The following is a 13,755-nucleotide window of genomic DNA, read 5'->3' on the forward strand; positions in this document are numbered from 1 at the left end:
TTCAAAGGCAGCCTGGTCTACAAAGCAAGTTTCAGGACAGCCAGGGGCTGTTACATAGAGAAATCCTGTCTCGGGGTAAAAAAATTTAAGAGGGGATGGAGAGATGGTTTGGTTTTTCTGAGATTTGGTCTCATTGTCCAGGCTAGGTTCATTTGCTGTATAATTAAGGATGACCTCTAGCTCCTGATAATACTAACTCTTGAGTGCTTATCTTGAGTAATTCACAGGTGTATGCCATGGCCTCAGCCTATTTACTTCTATTAGTTTTTCTGATCCAGCGGGTCTTACCCTCAGATGTAGTGATGCACACTTGTAATCGAGGTTAAAGGGGTAGAATTCGAAGTTCAAGGAAAGTTTCAGCTACATGGTGATTTCAAGACAAATCCTGGCATAAAAGCTAACCCTTCCATACTCCCTCCCCAAATCTTGCACACATTTTAGCTAAAGACTAGTCCTAGCAGAAATACTAACACTTGGGCTGAAGGGATTGCTCAGAGCTTAAGAGCACTGGCTGCTCTTCCAGAGGTCCCGAGTTCAATTACCAGCAACCACATAGTGGCTCATAACCATCTATGATGAAATCTGGTGCCCTCTTCTGGCCTGCAGGCAGATGGTGCATGCCTTTAATCCCAGCACTCGGGAGGCAGAGGCAGGCGGATCTCTGTGAGTTCGAGGCCAGCCTGGTCTACAAGAGCTAGTTGCAGGACAGGAACCAAAAAGCTACGGAGAAACCCTGTCTCGAAAATCAATCAATCAATAAATAAATAAATAAATGGAAAAGAATATCAGTTAAAAAAAATTAACACCTTGAGAAAAAAAAATCATTTTTAAGAGTTCCTAAGTGAATTTACATGAAAAACTTCCTCCCCCTTTTTTTTGGTGGGGAGAAATAGGAAATTGACCTATGGCTTTGTGCTTTACCATGTAGCTATATGCCTAGCCTCCTTTTTAAAAAAAATCTTTATTAGTTTTTGAGATTTTTATTTTATGTATATGGATGCTTTACCACATGCATGCAGTATCCTTGGAGGTAGAAGAGGACGTAAGACTCCCTTGAACTGAAGTTACAGACAGTTGTAAGACACCAATGTGGGTGTTGCGAGTTGAACCCAGGTCCTCTCTTGTTGCTGAGCCATCTTTCCAGACACCCCCCCTGCTCAAATAAACAAAGACTAAGCATTCAGGAATGATGGCTTATGTCTAATCCCAAGATTTTGAGAGGCAGAGGCAGGAGGATCAACACTAGTATGAGACTGGTCTGCTCTGTATGGCATGTTCCAGAGCAGCCAGACCTACATAGAAAGTTTGTTGGGAGTGGTGAAAGGGAGAGCAAGGGAAAGTGAGCAAGAGAGAGCAGCAGGGTGGGGGTGTCTATTAAGCCTACAAGGGAGGATGTTAAAGCCTAAAATTTTTGTTCTCTAAAAAAATTTTTTCGTGGAGCTGGAGAGATGGCTCAGTGGTTAAGAGTATTGCCTGTTCTTACAAAGGTCCTGAGTTCAATTCCCAGCAACCACATGGTGGCTCACAACCATCTGTAATGAGGTCTGGTGCCCTCTTCTGGCCTGCAGGCATACATGTAGACAGAATATTATATACATAATAAATAAATAAATATTTAAAAAAAAAGAAAAAATTTTTTCGTGTATGCATGTATGTATGCATGTATGTGTAGTACTGTGCTTGAGGCCTGATGAGGTCAGAAGAGGGCATCGGAGTTATATAGAGATGGTTGGAAGCCACCAGCACCACTGGGCTTCTATCGTGAGTGCGCTGGGTTTCCAGCCTTTCAACTCTAAAACAGCTCTGATTATAGTGACCAGTGTCTCAAGACTCTAGTCATCTTCAGCTGTCTGTTTCTGAAACCATACTGTTCTACTCAACTTTTCCTTCTACATTTTAGACACTCACTCATTTGAATTTTGTAGCTCAAACACAACTGGGAAAGAATCAGAAGACACTAGTAGTAAATAACAGTCACTCAACTAGGAAAAGATTAAGTGTTAGAAACATTTATTTGTCCAAAAAAAAAAAAATGGGAGGAGTGGAGTAAAACAAGGTTAAATTTCAGCTAATGCTATATACCACGATCACAGGTCGGACAAAACTGGGAAAACAAAAACAAAAAAAACAAACCAAAACAACAAAACCCCAATGGTCCTAGCAACTTCAGATGATTAGCTTCAGTGTTAGAGTCCAGAGCTAACACAAGTTAAAGGCTGCTTGCCACTACATGGTCGTTTTAAAGGGAGAGGAGATGCTGTAGGAAGGCAGGGAGAAGGGCTCAAATCCTAGGGAAAGCAAGATTAAGAGGGGTTCCACTGTATAGGAAAGAAGGGTATGCCAGCATAATCCTTACCTAGGGCTGTTCAGAGGCTGAGAATATACGGAACAGAGTGAAAGGCTACAGACAACTAGTATCAAGGAAAGAAAAGTCAACTTAGAATTAAATTAAGAAAGAAAACATAGTTGGTCACAAATTCCTTTGTTTACTGAAACATGAAGCAATGGAAACATCCCGGCAAAGGGGACCACGAGGACCAAGTTCTCATATATGATCGCAGCCCGAGGGTTCAGTCCGCAATTATCCTACCTGAAAGAAAGCACAACACAAGAGGCTTACACAATGCCTGGAGAGCAAGCAGCCTGGTTCCAAGTACAGGGCCCTGGTCCCGTCCTGTATTCTGGGGGGGGGGGGGGGGGGGGGAGAAGGGGGAGAAACAAAGAACAAAACAAAATCAAGTCAGACTGGGTTGAATGTATATCCCACAAAATCACCCAGGAGCCTAATAGCTACATCTAGGAATCTACTTAGAGCTGTATGCTGCACAAGATGCAAAACTACTGATAGTGCTAAACTCAGCTTGCTTTTAACTTAGGTAACCCAACCCCTTTAGTAGAAGGCTACCACTGCTTCAAAGAAGGTATGAATTTTTCAGTAACTACAGATTAATTTTGTAAGACTATTGTCCAGGAAAAGATGCTAAGAATGAGGTATAGTCAATTTTTTTTTTCCTTAAGAGATGGGATTTAATTATGTTGCTCAAGATGACCATGAACTTCTTGTTCTAAAGCAGTCGTGAGTAGATGGGACTACAGGCATCCACCACCCATGCCCAGCCCAATTTTACTATTACAAATGTTCCAAAGAAAACATTCAAAAAAACATAGTCACAAAGACTAGCGTCTCAAAGAACAGTTGGTCATTCACCCTTTAAAGTTTCTACTTGTCACACTGTCAGTTCAGAACTATAGATGCAGTAGTTTCCTAATTGACCAAATATCCCTTGACAAAAGAAGAAACCACTGCTAGGACTGTCTAATTCCTCCATTGATGATGGGAGCTCCAGACACCAATGGCTGGGGGAAAAAAAAAGTTAACTCACACCAAGCTCCTCTACTTAATACAGACACAGGGCCAAATCTTGGTCTTGATCTGTGCCAATCGACTTCAAAAGCTGTGATGTTCTTGGATCAGTTCTGTTAGGGTGAGACCCGAATTTGGATCCCCAACAGTTGTGGAGTATTTCATCCTGGCAGCCTCATTAACATCAGGCTCCTGGGACTGCAACCAACTCAGGGTTATTCAGTCCATTTGAGGTTCACACCTGGAAGGTAAGTTTCTTTAAAAGTCATCACTAAAAAGAGGTTAGTTGAACAGCTACTGATTGAAGTTAAATTCATTTTCAAAATGTCCTAACTATACCCTTAAAGGCTATACTAATTTAATATTTAACTTTGAAACATACTTGAGAAACAAAGTCATCTAACAGATTAATACTAACTTTATCAGAGGTATCTCAGAGTAGATCCAGCTGTAGAAATTAATATCAAACTACATTTACATGCTGAATGACGACTAAATGATGGCCTTAAGAAATCCCGAGTCTTACTAATACAACTGTACAGCATATAACTTAACAAACATGGCATTGTTTTCTTAACACATATACCAAATCAGGGGATAAGTTGGGAACACTGGTGTCTCAGCGGTAACTTATTTAACCGCATGGCTGGGGCTCTAACTCAAGTGACGCTCTACTTGAAAGTACAAGGAAAACTATGAGAGAATTGTGCATTGTAAACGCTATTTCCATTCTAATGAACTTTACTTGTCTCTGAGTATCCCCAATTCTTATCATTCCAACACTCTTAGCACATTTTCTGAAACTGGGAAACAAGTTTCCAATGTCACCACCTACAATATTTTTACACATCAGAAATGATCAATTTATCTAAGTCCTTGAGTGTTCCCTTAAGAAAATGAAACTTGCTAAAATAAACAGGAATTCTGTCATAGGCTACAAAGAAATAGGGCTTAAGTGCTGACATCAAACATGGTCTGGGCTGGAACATATCATGAAAACATTGAAAACTGAAGTGTCTTAAAACATTAGGTCTTTATCCGACTTAAAGTAACACACCAAAGAGCATCATTTATAGGCTAATAACCCAAGAAATAGTTTTTTTTTTTTTTGAGACAGGAGTCTCCTATATTTTCTAGACTTTGCTAGAACTTGCTGAAATTTAGGCTGTTCGCTTACCATAATCCTTTGGCTTCATCCTCGTACAGAGATTACACGTATGCACCACTGTGTGCTACTCCAAGAAGTGCTTTATTAGCAAACTGGAAACCCCTGAAGATTCAAGATTCTCACTGTGCCATCCATTTCTAGCTCCCTAACATACCCTTTACACCACAGCAGCTTAGTAGTGCCGATACTATGATTTTATTATTTATTTCGGTTTTTCAAGGCAGGGTTTCTCTCTGTAGACCAGGCTGGCTATAAACTTAGAGCTCTCTGCCTTCCAAATGCTGGGAGTAAAGGCATGTGCCAATACTGCCTGCCTGGAAAGAATGAATTTAAGAGGTTCCAGTTTGAATTTTGGCTCTACCTCTCATTTACCAGATTATCACAGGCGAAGTGCTGATACACTCTAAGACTTAGTTCTTTCCTGGTGAGGAAATCGCTATCTATACAACAAAGGGCCAGTATATGTTAGCTCCCCTCCCCCCATACTGGCTTACAACCTTTTTTTCCCCTTTTTTGTTTTTTCGAGACAGGGTTTCTCTGTGTAGCCCTGGCTGTCCTGGAACTCACTATGTAGACCAGGCTGGCCTTGAACTCAGAGATCTACCTGCCTCTGTCTCCGCAGTACCAGGATTAAAGGCATGTGCCACCACTGCCTGGCTTGTATACAACTTTTTAAATAATATTCTCGGTAACCGGGCTTGTTCCTATTTCAGAAGTAACACATTGGAATCATACTAATTCCTCAACAGGCCAAATAAACCTGTTGCCTAAACTATAGGAAATACTGAAAGCATGTAATTTGTGCCTTTTGGGTATGGTGGTTTGGTCCTCTGGCTCCTCAGTGAAGCAAAGGTCTCTTGTAAGGAACTAAATGTAAATTTCAACCACATCCACCCCACTCTCACCTCCAGTTTTTAAAAGGCTGAGTACCGTGCTCGGTCCACATACTGCTCCCGCTCATACCGGGCCATGTCATACAGAGAATTCCGTGTTGCTGCTGAAGCCTGAGACATCTCACTCTCTGGCCCATAACCGTAGCCCTCTCCAACTGCAGGGAGCACAGCTGCATTCCGACGTAGTGGGCTCCTGTCTCTTCCATAATAGGAGGAAGGGGCAGCAGCAGCCATGGCTGCTGAGGTGGCAGCTGAGCCGGAGTTCTGCAATAGGTGTCTGTCATAGGGATCAACAGAAGTGGAGTTGAGGTGACTGGGTACAGCTGAGCTCTGGACTTGAGGAAGATGAGACATAGTCTGCTCTGCATAATTGTATGCAGAAGCTGCTGCCGCTGCTGCCACAGCTTCGTAAGATCGGACCCGGTAGCGCTTATAGTAGTCAAGTGCTCCATACGCATCGTTGTAATACATAGATTCCCCATAACCCATGGTATAGGGCGTGCGCACTGCTCCATATTGTTCATTGTACTGTTCAGTAAAGTCTGCCACGCGCCCTGTACGGTCTACTGGGCACTCTTTGGACCAGTGCCCCTCTTTCCCACACCGATAGCAGCCGCTCTGGTCTCCCATCCCAGGCGCAGTCCTAAGTCGGCTGGTGGACAACTGCACGTGCATTCGTTTGCCTTGAAGAAACAGATTAAAATTATTGTTACTCATTAACTTTCTTTTCCCTCACCCAAATAAAAGTAAACATAAAATATATATAATACATACACATTCCTGTTACCCCACTTCATTCAGCAATCCCTTTCGAAAAAAGTAAGGTTCACCAGAGGTGAGAGCTAGATATTGGAGTTCTTAAGAGACCAATTACTGTTTAATGCCAGTAGCATATCAGACTCTCCTCTACTTCCATCTCCACTATCTATTTCCTTCCCCCATGCAAAGACCGCTGGTTTTACTACTTCCAAATCAAAACCTCACTTATCGGTAGGTTTAGAAGGCATCTTTTCCACCTCTAAACAATTCATGTTAGTTCTGAGCTCAATGGAAAAAGCATATGCCTGCTAGCATGTACGATACCCTGGCCTCAACCTCAGCACTGCATCACCCCCAAACCCTACAAACAATCCCAGTTCAACAGCTGTCTTCTGTCCACCATGTTTCATCCAGGAATGTGTGCAGGTGTTGTGTTGGATATCCAGATCATACTTGGCTTATAGGCTTCACCTGTACTTGAGGGAATTAAAAAGAACCTCTATAGATTTCAATTCCACCCCAGTTTTTCCCCCTCAGGATTAGACAAAGCCTCTTAGGAACAGGGAAAAAATTCGATTGAATTTGCCTTTCATAGATTGAGTCCATTTTTTTTTAAAAAAAAAAAAGAAATAAAATACTGTGATTTTTACCTAATTGTCTCAGCCCTATCCTACTTTTTAACTTAAGGGAGTGCTTCATCAACATTTGTGGCAAAATCTTCTGTAGTTGTAAAAAGGAGGCTAGTAATTTTTTTTTTTGAGCTGGAGCTAGAAACACCTGTAATATAAATGATAGGTGGCTGCATTGTTTTAGATTCTTTCCAAAGGTTACTGGGGCTTTTAATTTAAATTCAGATTCAAGTAGTTTCATCTCTCTACTAGATGCGGACGGCTGGAGCTCTTAAGGTTTCTCAAACCTCCAAGTTACTGAAATCTGCCAGTATTTTCCAGAAAACCAGCTCACTAAAAAGTGTTTTATCTTCAAAGCTGCAACAAAAGAGAGTATTAAAATGCCAGAAGCTGGGAAACTCTTAATTTCTGAAACTCTGCCTTGGGAAGGTGGGAAACTCAATTCTAATTTCTGAAATTTTATCTTGGGTCAGAGTCCAAAAAAGACTTGGAGATGTAGCTGACATAATAATGACCCACTGATTTAATGCTGAGACGACACCCCTAAATTCTTACATATCCTTCCCAATTCAGCTGCCCGGATGGTTACTTGGGAGCAGCTTTGTTATGATTTCCAATTCAAACTGCATTCATTGCTGCCTGTGGAGAGGGAACATCTTGAAAGACCCAGGTAAACTCAGATTCTATCTTTAGAAGTTATATAATGCAGAGACATACGTTTTAGACAATCATTAATACACAGAAGTAAAAGTTCAAAAGATGCGCAACGTGGCACTAAAAGGTGCCCAAAAAGGCTTTAAATTGAACAAAATGCCAAATTGGCATCTCCACTGTATCCGTTGTAGTTTCTGTAAGATATGTGAAGGAATTATACATATAACCCCAGTACTCAGAAGTCTGAAGCAGGAGGATTTTGAGTTTAAGAGCCAGCCTAAGCTATACGTCAAGACCCTGTCTCAACAAAATTCATTACCTAATACTAAATTTTCTATTGCCACTTGGAAAAAAAATAGTTCATTACAAAAACATCTGCATGTATAACTTGGGAGTAAACCAGTAGTATCTCTAGAAGAGCCAGAAAGAGAATGTGAAACCAAATAAATGATTCTTCTTTTCAACTCAGTTTATTCTATGGAAGTGATTATTTATATTATATATGTACATGTATAATAAAAATACTTTCATGGCATTATTTAGATCCCTGTTTCCTATGTAATTATATTTGTTAATTACACAAATATAAGGGTCAAGGAGCATAGTTCAGGGGTACTGTGTACATAGCATACTCAAGACCCTGAGGGGGTCAATGTTCAGCACCCTACAACCAAACAAAAAAATCACATTACTCAATCCTTCTAAGCTAACTTCTATCTCCCCATTTCCTTTAAAAATTAAAAGGGCAGGGGGCTGGAGAGATGGCTCAGAGGTTAAGAGCATTGCCTGCTCTTCCAAAGGTCCTGAGTTCAATTCCCAGCAACCACATGGTTGCTCACAACCATCTGTAACGGGGTCTGGTGCCCTCTTCTGGCCTGCAGACATACACACAGACATAATATTGTATACATAATAAATAAGTAAATAAATATTTTTAAAAAAATTAAAAGGGCATTTACTATTATACTATGGGAATTTATCTGCAAAATGAGTACACTATTTTAAGTTTTTTTTCCATTTTGTTTGTACCTGATAAGCAAACCCTTCGGGGATGGGAACATATAGGCTAGTAGTAGAGTATTAGCCCAGCATTTGTGGGGCCTCCAGATGATGCCAGAACCAAGAGGGGGTGGGGCAACAAAACTCCTTCCTTACTTTCCCGTCGGTCCATTATCACCTTCCACAGCAAGTGAAAATGATTAAGAATGTGATTAACAACATTTTCAAATTGAAGTGTGCTAGTATTGTTCCAAAATAAAAATACAAATTTAACAAAAAGGTCTAAGGCAGGTAGGTGGTGGTGGCTTAAACTCTGTGAGTTGGATTTCAGCCTGGTCTTCAAAGTGAGTTTCAGGACTTATACAGAGAAGCCTTGTCTTGGGGGGCGGGGTTAAGTTATCAGATTTTAAATATTTTCTAACCCAAGTAGAAGAAAATCATAGTTGCAAATAGTGCTCATCTTTCATTATATATTGTTTTTGCTGCCAATATACATTTATTACCTCATTCTAATTTCACTACCATTCTTTGATGAGGGAGCCACATCAGAGATCATTATTTTATAATGGGGAAAAGCACAGGGGCACACTTGTCAATGTGCAGGGATTAACTGCAACTTGTGCCCTAGGCTTTCAGTAGCTAAAGGCCAGGGCATCAGTGATGAAGGTGGAAACACATGACAGTGAGCCTCCAGTGAGCTTCACTATTTGCATACTTAGACTTTCCTGATTAACTTTCCCTTTTCCCCATGATCTCATTGTTTCCTAGGTTTAGCAGAGGACCTTTGTATATTTAACTTTTTTAGTTGGTGTTTAGGGCAAAAAGGGTGTTGAGGTAAAAACTAGAAAAGTAGCCTTGAATATGCAGTCCAGGATGACACTCAAAGCATTGTAGAACTGTGGTAAACTATGAACTTCCTGCAATGTGGGTCTGCTATGTTTCCTAATATAGTAATCATTTCCCCGTGGCTCCTGTATTCTTGAAATATGCCCACACTGGAAAAATCAATTTTGAAACTTCAATTAAGTGAAATTTACTAGCCACATATAGATATTGGCTACTATAGTAACACAATTCCAGGGTTTTCAGACAAGGTAATTCCTGTGGTATTAATGATAATACATAATACATAATACGTGTTGTCAATATAAGCAATACAGTAAGCTCTATGATGTCTTCACTGGAATTTATCCAGACCACATTCCTGTTCAAGCTTGAACTTCTAAAGAAAATTTTTTTTTATCCTGCTAGAGGTAAGTAATAAGTGGAGCAGAAGAACCTATGACACATTTCCTGGTTTTGCTTATAGTCCACAGACTCAACAAATTTGGACACCCCAAAGATACCCATATCCCCCAACCAGACTCACCACAGATTTCTCATATAGTGCTTCCTCTAGATTACCATTTTTCTCTTCGCTACTATCATCCATCATTCAAAGCTTCTGGGTCACAACAAAAGCAGTAACCAAGTTATGACCTTTAGCTCTTGTTTTCACACTCCCTGCCTAGGCAGCTTAGCAGCCTAGCAGCACTCAAGTAAATGAAGACCAAAGAAAGTAACCCACAATTGTGGAGAAACACCTTAGCAAAATAATGGGAAATGTTTACTTCCCTAAAAGTAAATTATACTTAAGCATAGTAAACATAATCTATCCATGTCAATGAAAAGAGAATGAAAAGAGCCGCTCTCACAGCCCCATGGTCTTAATGTTCTTGCTTCTGCCTTAAGCTAGACCCCACGAAGCTCTGCCACCCAAGCCCCAGAACAGTTCACCTTGAAACTCTGTGTTGTCAAGGCCTCTGATGGCCTCCACTGCATCCTCTGCCCGCTCCATGTGTACAAAGGCATAATCTTTCACGATGTCACATTCAATGACTGGGCCATACTCCTCAAACTTGGCCCGAAGCTCTTGGTTGGTACAAGTGGGACTGATGTTGCCCACATGTAACTTGGTTGAAGCTTTGCTCTTATTCTTGCTGGCTTCCACATTGATGTTCACTCCGTGCAGTTTGTAGTGATGCAGGTTGCGTATGGCATCCTCAGCGGCCGTCTTGTCCTCTATGTGCACAAAGCCATAGTTCTTAATGATGTCACATTCGAGCACTTTTCCATACTGCTCGAAGAGTGAGCGGATCTCTTGCTCTGTGGCCTCCCGGGGTAGATTTCCAATGAACAGCTTCACCATCCTGACTGACAAGAGCCTGGCAGATTACAAACAAGATTTCAAAAGTCAGGCGTGAAGTTGAGACATTGCATAGCAATGCAGCTTTTCCGTTTAATGGCTCAATTAATATCTTCGCAACCGTCACAATTATTCCTTTTGAGAGCGGAACAGCAGTTTTTTCCTAAGTAGTGCTAGCTGTGTGTGACAATTCTAACAGAAGATAGGAGGTCATAAAGCACAACACGTTCCAACATCTCCGTGAGGTCAGGCACATCTAATCTACAAGGTTAGCAGCTTCAAGGTTTAGCACAAGGAAGAAAGCGCCAAGCGGAAAGCAAGAAACATCTGAACGTCCCTAGTTACAAGATTTTGGAGGGAAATCTGTGTGCCTCTCCACAGCGCGGTATCACCTCCCACAATACTCTGAAAAGCCCTCCTTTGCCCCACACCTGAACCCCTGTCCTCAGCGGCCCAACCTCCAGCTCCCACTGCCCAACAAAGACTCGTCCCGACCCCTGCCCCGCCCCCTCCGGAGACCCGGCCCCGCCTCCTTTCGTTGTCTTCCCGGGACGGTCCTCAGAAGACGAGCGGCCCCAATGCCGGGGCTACCCGGCCCTCCGCTGGTCTGGCCAGGCCCGCTCCCGGGCTCCCCACACACCCACAACATCTCTCCTACCTCCGGGTGGTGCCGGCAGTGGCAGCGGGTCCCGCGTCAGAGAGAACCCTACAAAATGGCGACGGCCGCTCGAGCCTCGGCGCGACCGAGCGCTTTCTCGCGCGCCAGCTCACGCACGCGCGAGTGCGCGCTGCCTGCCTCCCCTCCCCCTGGTAGGAGCGGGGCGACCAATCCTGCGGCCGCACACAAATGGCCGCCCCCCGTGTGGGGGCGGGGTCATACGGTGACGGCACTGCGGAGAGGAGGTCAGCCCGCCCCCAGCCCCGGCTAGCCAATCACCACCCTGGGAGAGGGTCTCGGCTGGCGCGTCAAAAGGGCTCAGGAAGCAACCACTGCCTCGGCGAAACCGTAAGCCCAGGGGGAGCCTCACCATCACAATGGAGCGTGCTATTAGTCCACTGTCGAGGGAGGCCGATGACAAAGGGCTGTCTCATTGGGCCCGCTAGAAGGGGGTTTTCTCCTGTGGCGGCTGAGAGCGGCACTTCAGAAGTCTAGGCACCCCATCTTAACCCAGTCTCTGCCTCGTTTGGGTGGAAAGGAGCGAGAACTCCCTTAGAACAACTTAATTCTCACCGCAATCGTGTTGTTTATTGGCGAGGAAGTTGAGACTGAGAGTCGAGGGGCGGAAAGATGATCGCTGACAGAGCTGGGTTAGGTCTGAGTGTAATGATCTGTAATTCGTTACACTGAGGAAGATATTTCTCTATCCGAACTTTACTTTGTTATGTTTATTCATGAATATACGTGGGCTGGGCTTTCCCTCTCTCGTAAATCTGTCATGGTTCCTGAAATGAGCACTCCCAAAATACACGTGGTGAAGAAATCCAGAGAGATTCTCGGTTTGGGACTGTGAGGGTGACAAGGGGCTCCATATCTAAGCTGCCAAAGGCACGGGCACTTGTCAGGCTCCTGACTTTCAGCTGCGGTCCAAGGGCACCTCCTGGTGGCAGCAGGGCACTGGCTCCGTGGATTGCTCACTATCCCATTCAACAAAGCAAAGCGTAGTCGTTTAGGGAGATGGATGGATTGAGTTTATCTCTTAGTAGAGGTCCTAGGATGGGGGTTAAACAGCTTTCCCCATTGTGGTAGTTCCAACGTCAGCCTCCAATACTATAAGGACCAGGTCCCCAAACTACTTGGAAACATTTCTTTCACAAAATCCATCTTTCGCCGGGCGGTGGTGGCACACGCCTTTAATCCCAGCACTTGGGAGGCAGAGGCAGGCGGATCTCTGAGTTCGAGACCAGCCTGGTCTACAAGAGCTAGTTCCAGGACAGGCTCCAAAAAAAACCCCCAGAGAAATCCTGTCTCGAAAAAACCAAAAAACAAACAAACAACAAACAAAAAACCCCAAAATCCATCTTTCCCAGTAATTCCAGAAGCCATCCTCTTTCCAATTATAATAACAGACACAGATGCTTAAAATTAAAATGTCTCGTTTTTGTTTTGTAAAACAGTTTCTCTGTGTAGCCTCGGCTGTCCTGGAATTTGTTCCGGGTCTGCTACCACACAACTTTGCATTTTGGGTTCTGTCCTTCCCAAATTCCCCGAGTTCTCTACAATTAATGTTCTGCTTACAGTTACCTCCTGTCTCTAACATTTTCATTTACGCCCTCTTCTCCCCTCCCCCCCATTTTGAGATGGCCAAGAACTGGCCATGTAACCCAGAACAGCCTTGAATTCACAATTCTCCTACCTCCACCCCCCAAGTGCTGGGAATTACAGGTGTGCACCACTATTTCTATTCTCTGGTTTTTTTCTTTCTTTCTTTTTTTTTTTTAAATACATTGAAAAACATTGAGTGGGGTGCACACCTTTAATCCCAGCACTTACAGTTTGAGGTCAACCTAGTCTACAGAATTCCAGGACAGCTAGAGGTACACAGAGAAACCTTGTTGAGAAAAAGAAACGTTACATGTATGTTTGTGTCTGTGTGAATGTATGCAATGCGTGTGCAAGTGTCCACAGAGGCCAGCAGCTGTCAGATCCCCTGGAGCGTGAGGTATAGGTGTCTGTGAGCTGCACAACGTGAGTGTTGGCGACCATTTTTGGGTCCTCTACAAGAGCAGCAATTGTTTGAACTGCTGAGCCGTCTCTCCAACTCCTTTTAATGCATCTATTTTTTTCAATCCATTAAAAACTTTTCATCGTGGAAATTTTCAAAACAAGACAAAGCCAAAAACAAACCCCCAAATGTAGACTGGTGACTAATTCCTCTGGACCTTTTGTCTGGCTTCAACATTTCTCCCAGCCTTTTATACACACAATGTAATTTTACCTGCATCATTATTATTCGTAGTACTGGGGACTGAGCCCGGGATCTTCTCTGAACTATACTGCCACCACGTGTGTTATGTCAGTATCATCTAATATTTGTGCTCAAACTTTCCCTAGATTGTCACAAATTCCATTTTATAGTTCACTTCTTTGCTGAACCTAAACAAGG

The 13,755-nt window shown here is 43.0% G+C and overlaps 1 pseudogene; it reads right to left on the reverse strand.

Annotated features, from left to right (window-relative positions):
• Positions 1 to 1,905: 1,905 nt before the first annotated feature.
• Positions 1,906 to 11,427, reverse strand: LOC121454490 (annotated as a pseudogene).
• Positions 11,428 to 13,755: the final 2,328 nt, after the last annotated feature.

This window comes from Microtus oregoni, unplaced genomic scaffold, assembly GCF_018167655.1.
Source record: "Microtus oregoni isolate MIOR12 unplaced genomic scaffold, Mior012 000012F_ref0000307, whole genome shotgun sequence".
NCBI lineage: Eukaryota > Metazoa > Chordata > Mammalia > Rodentia > Cricetidae > Microtus > Microtus oregoni.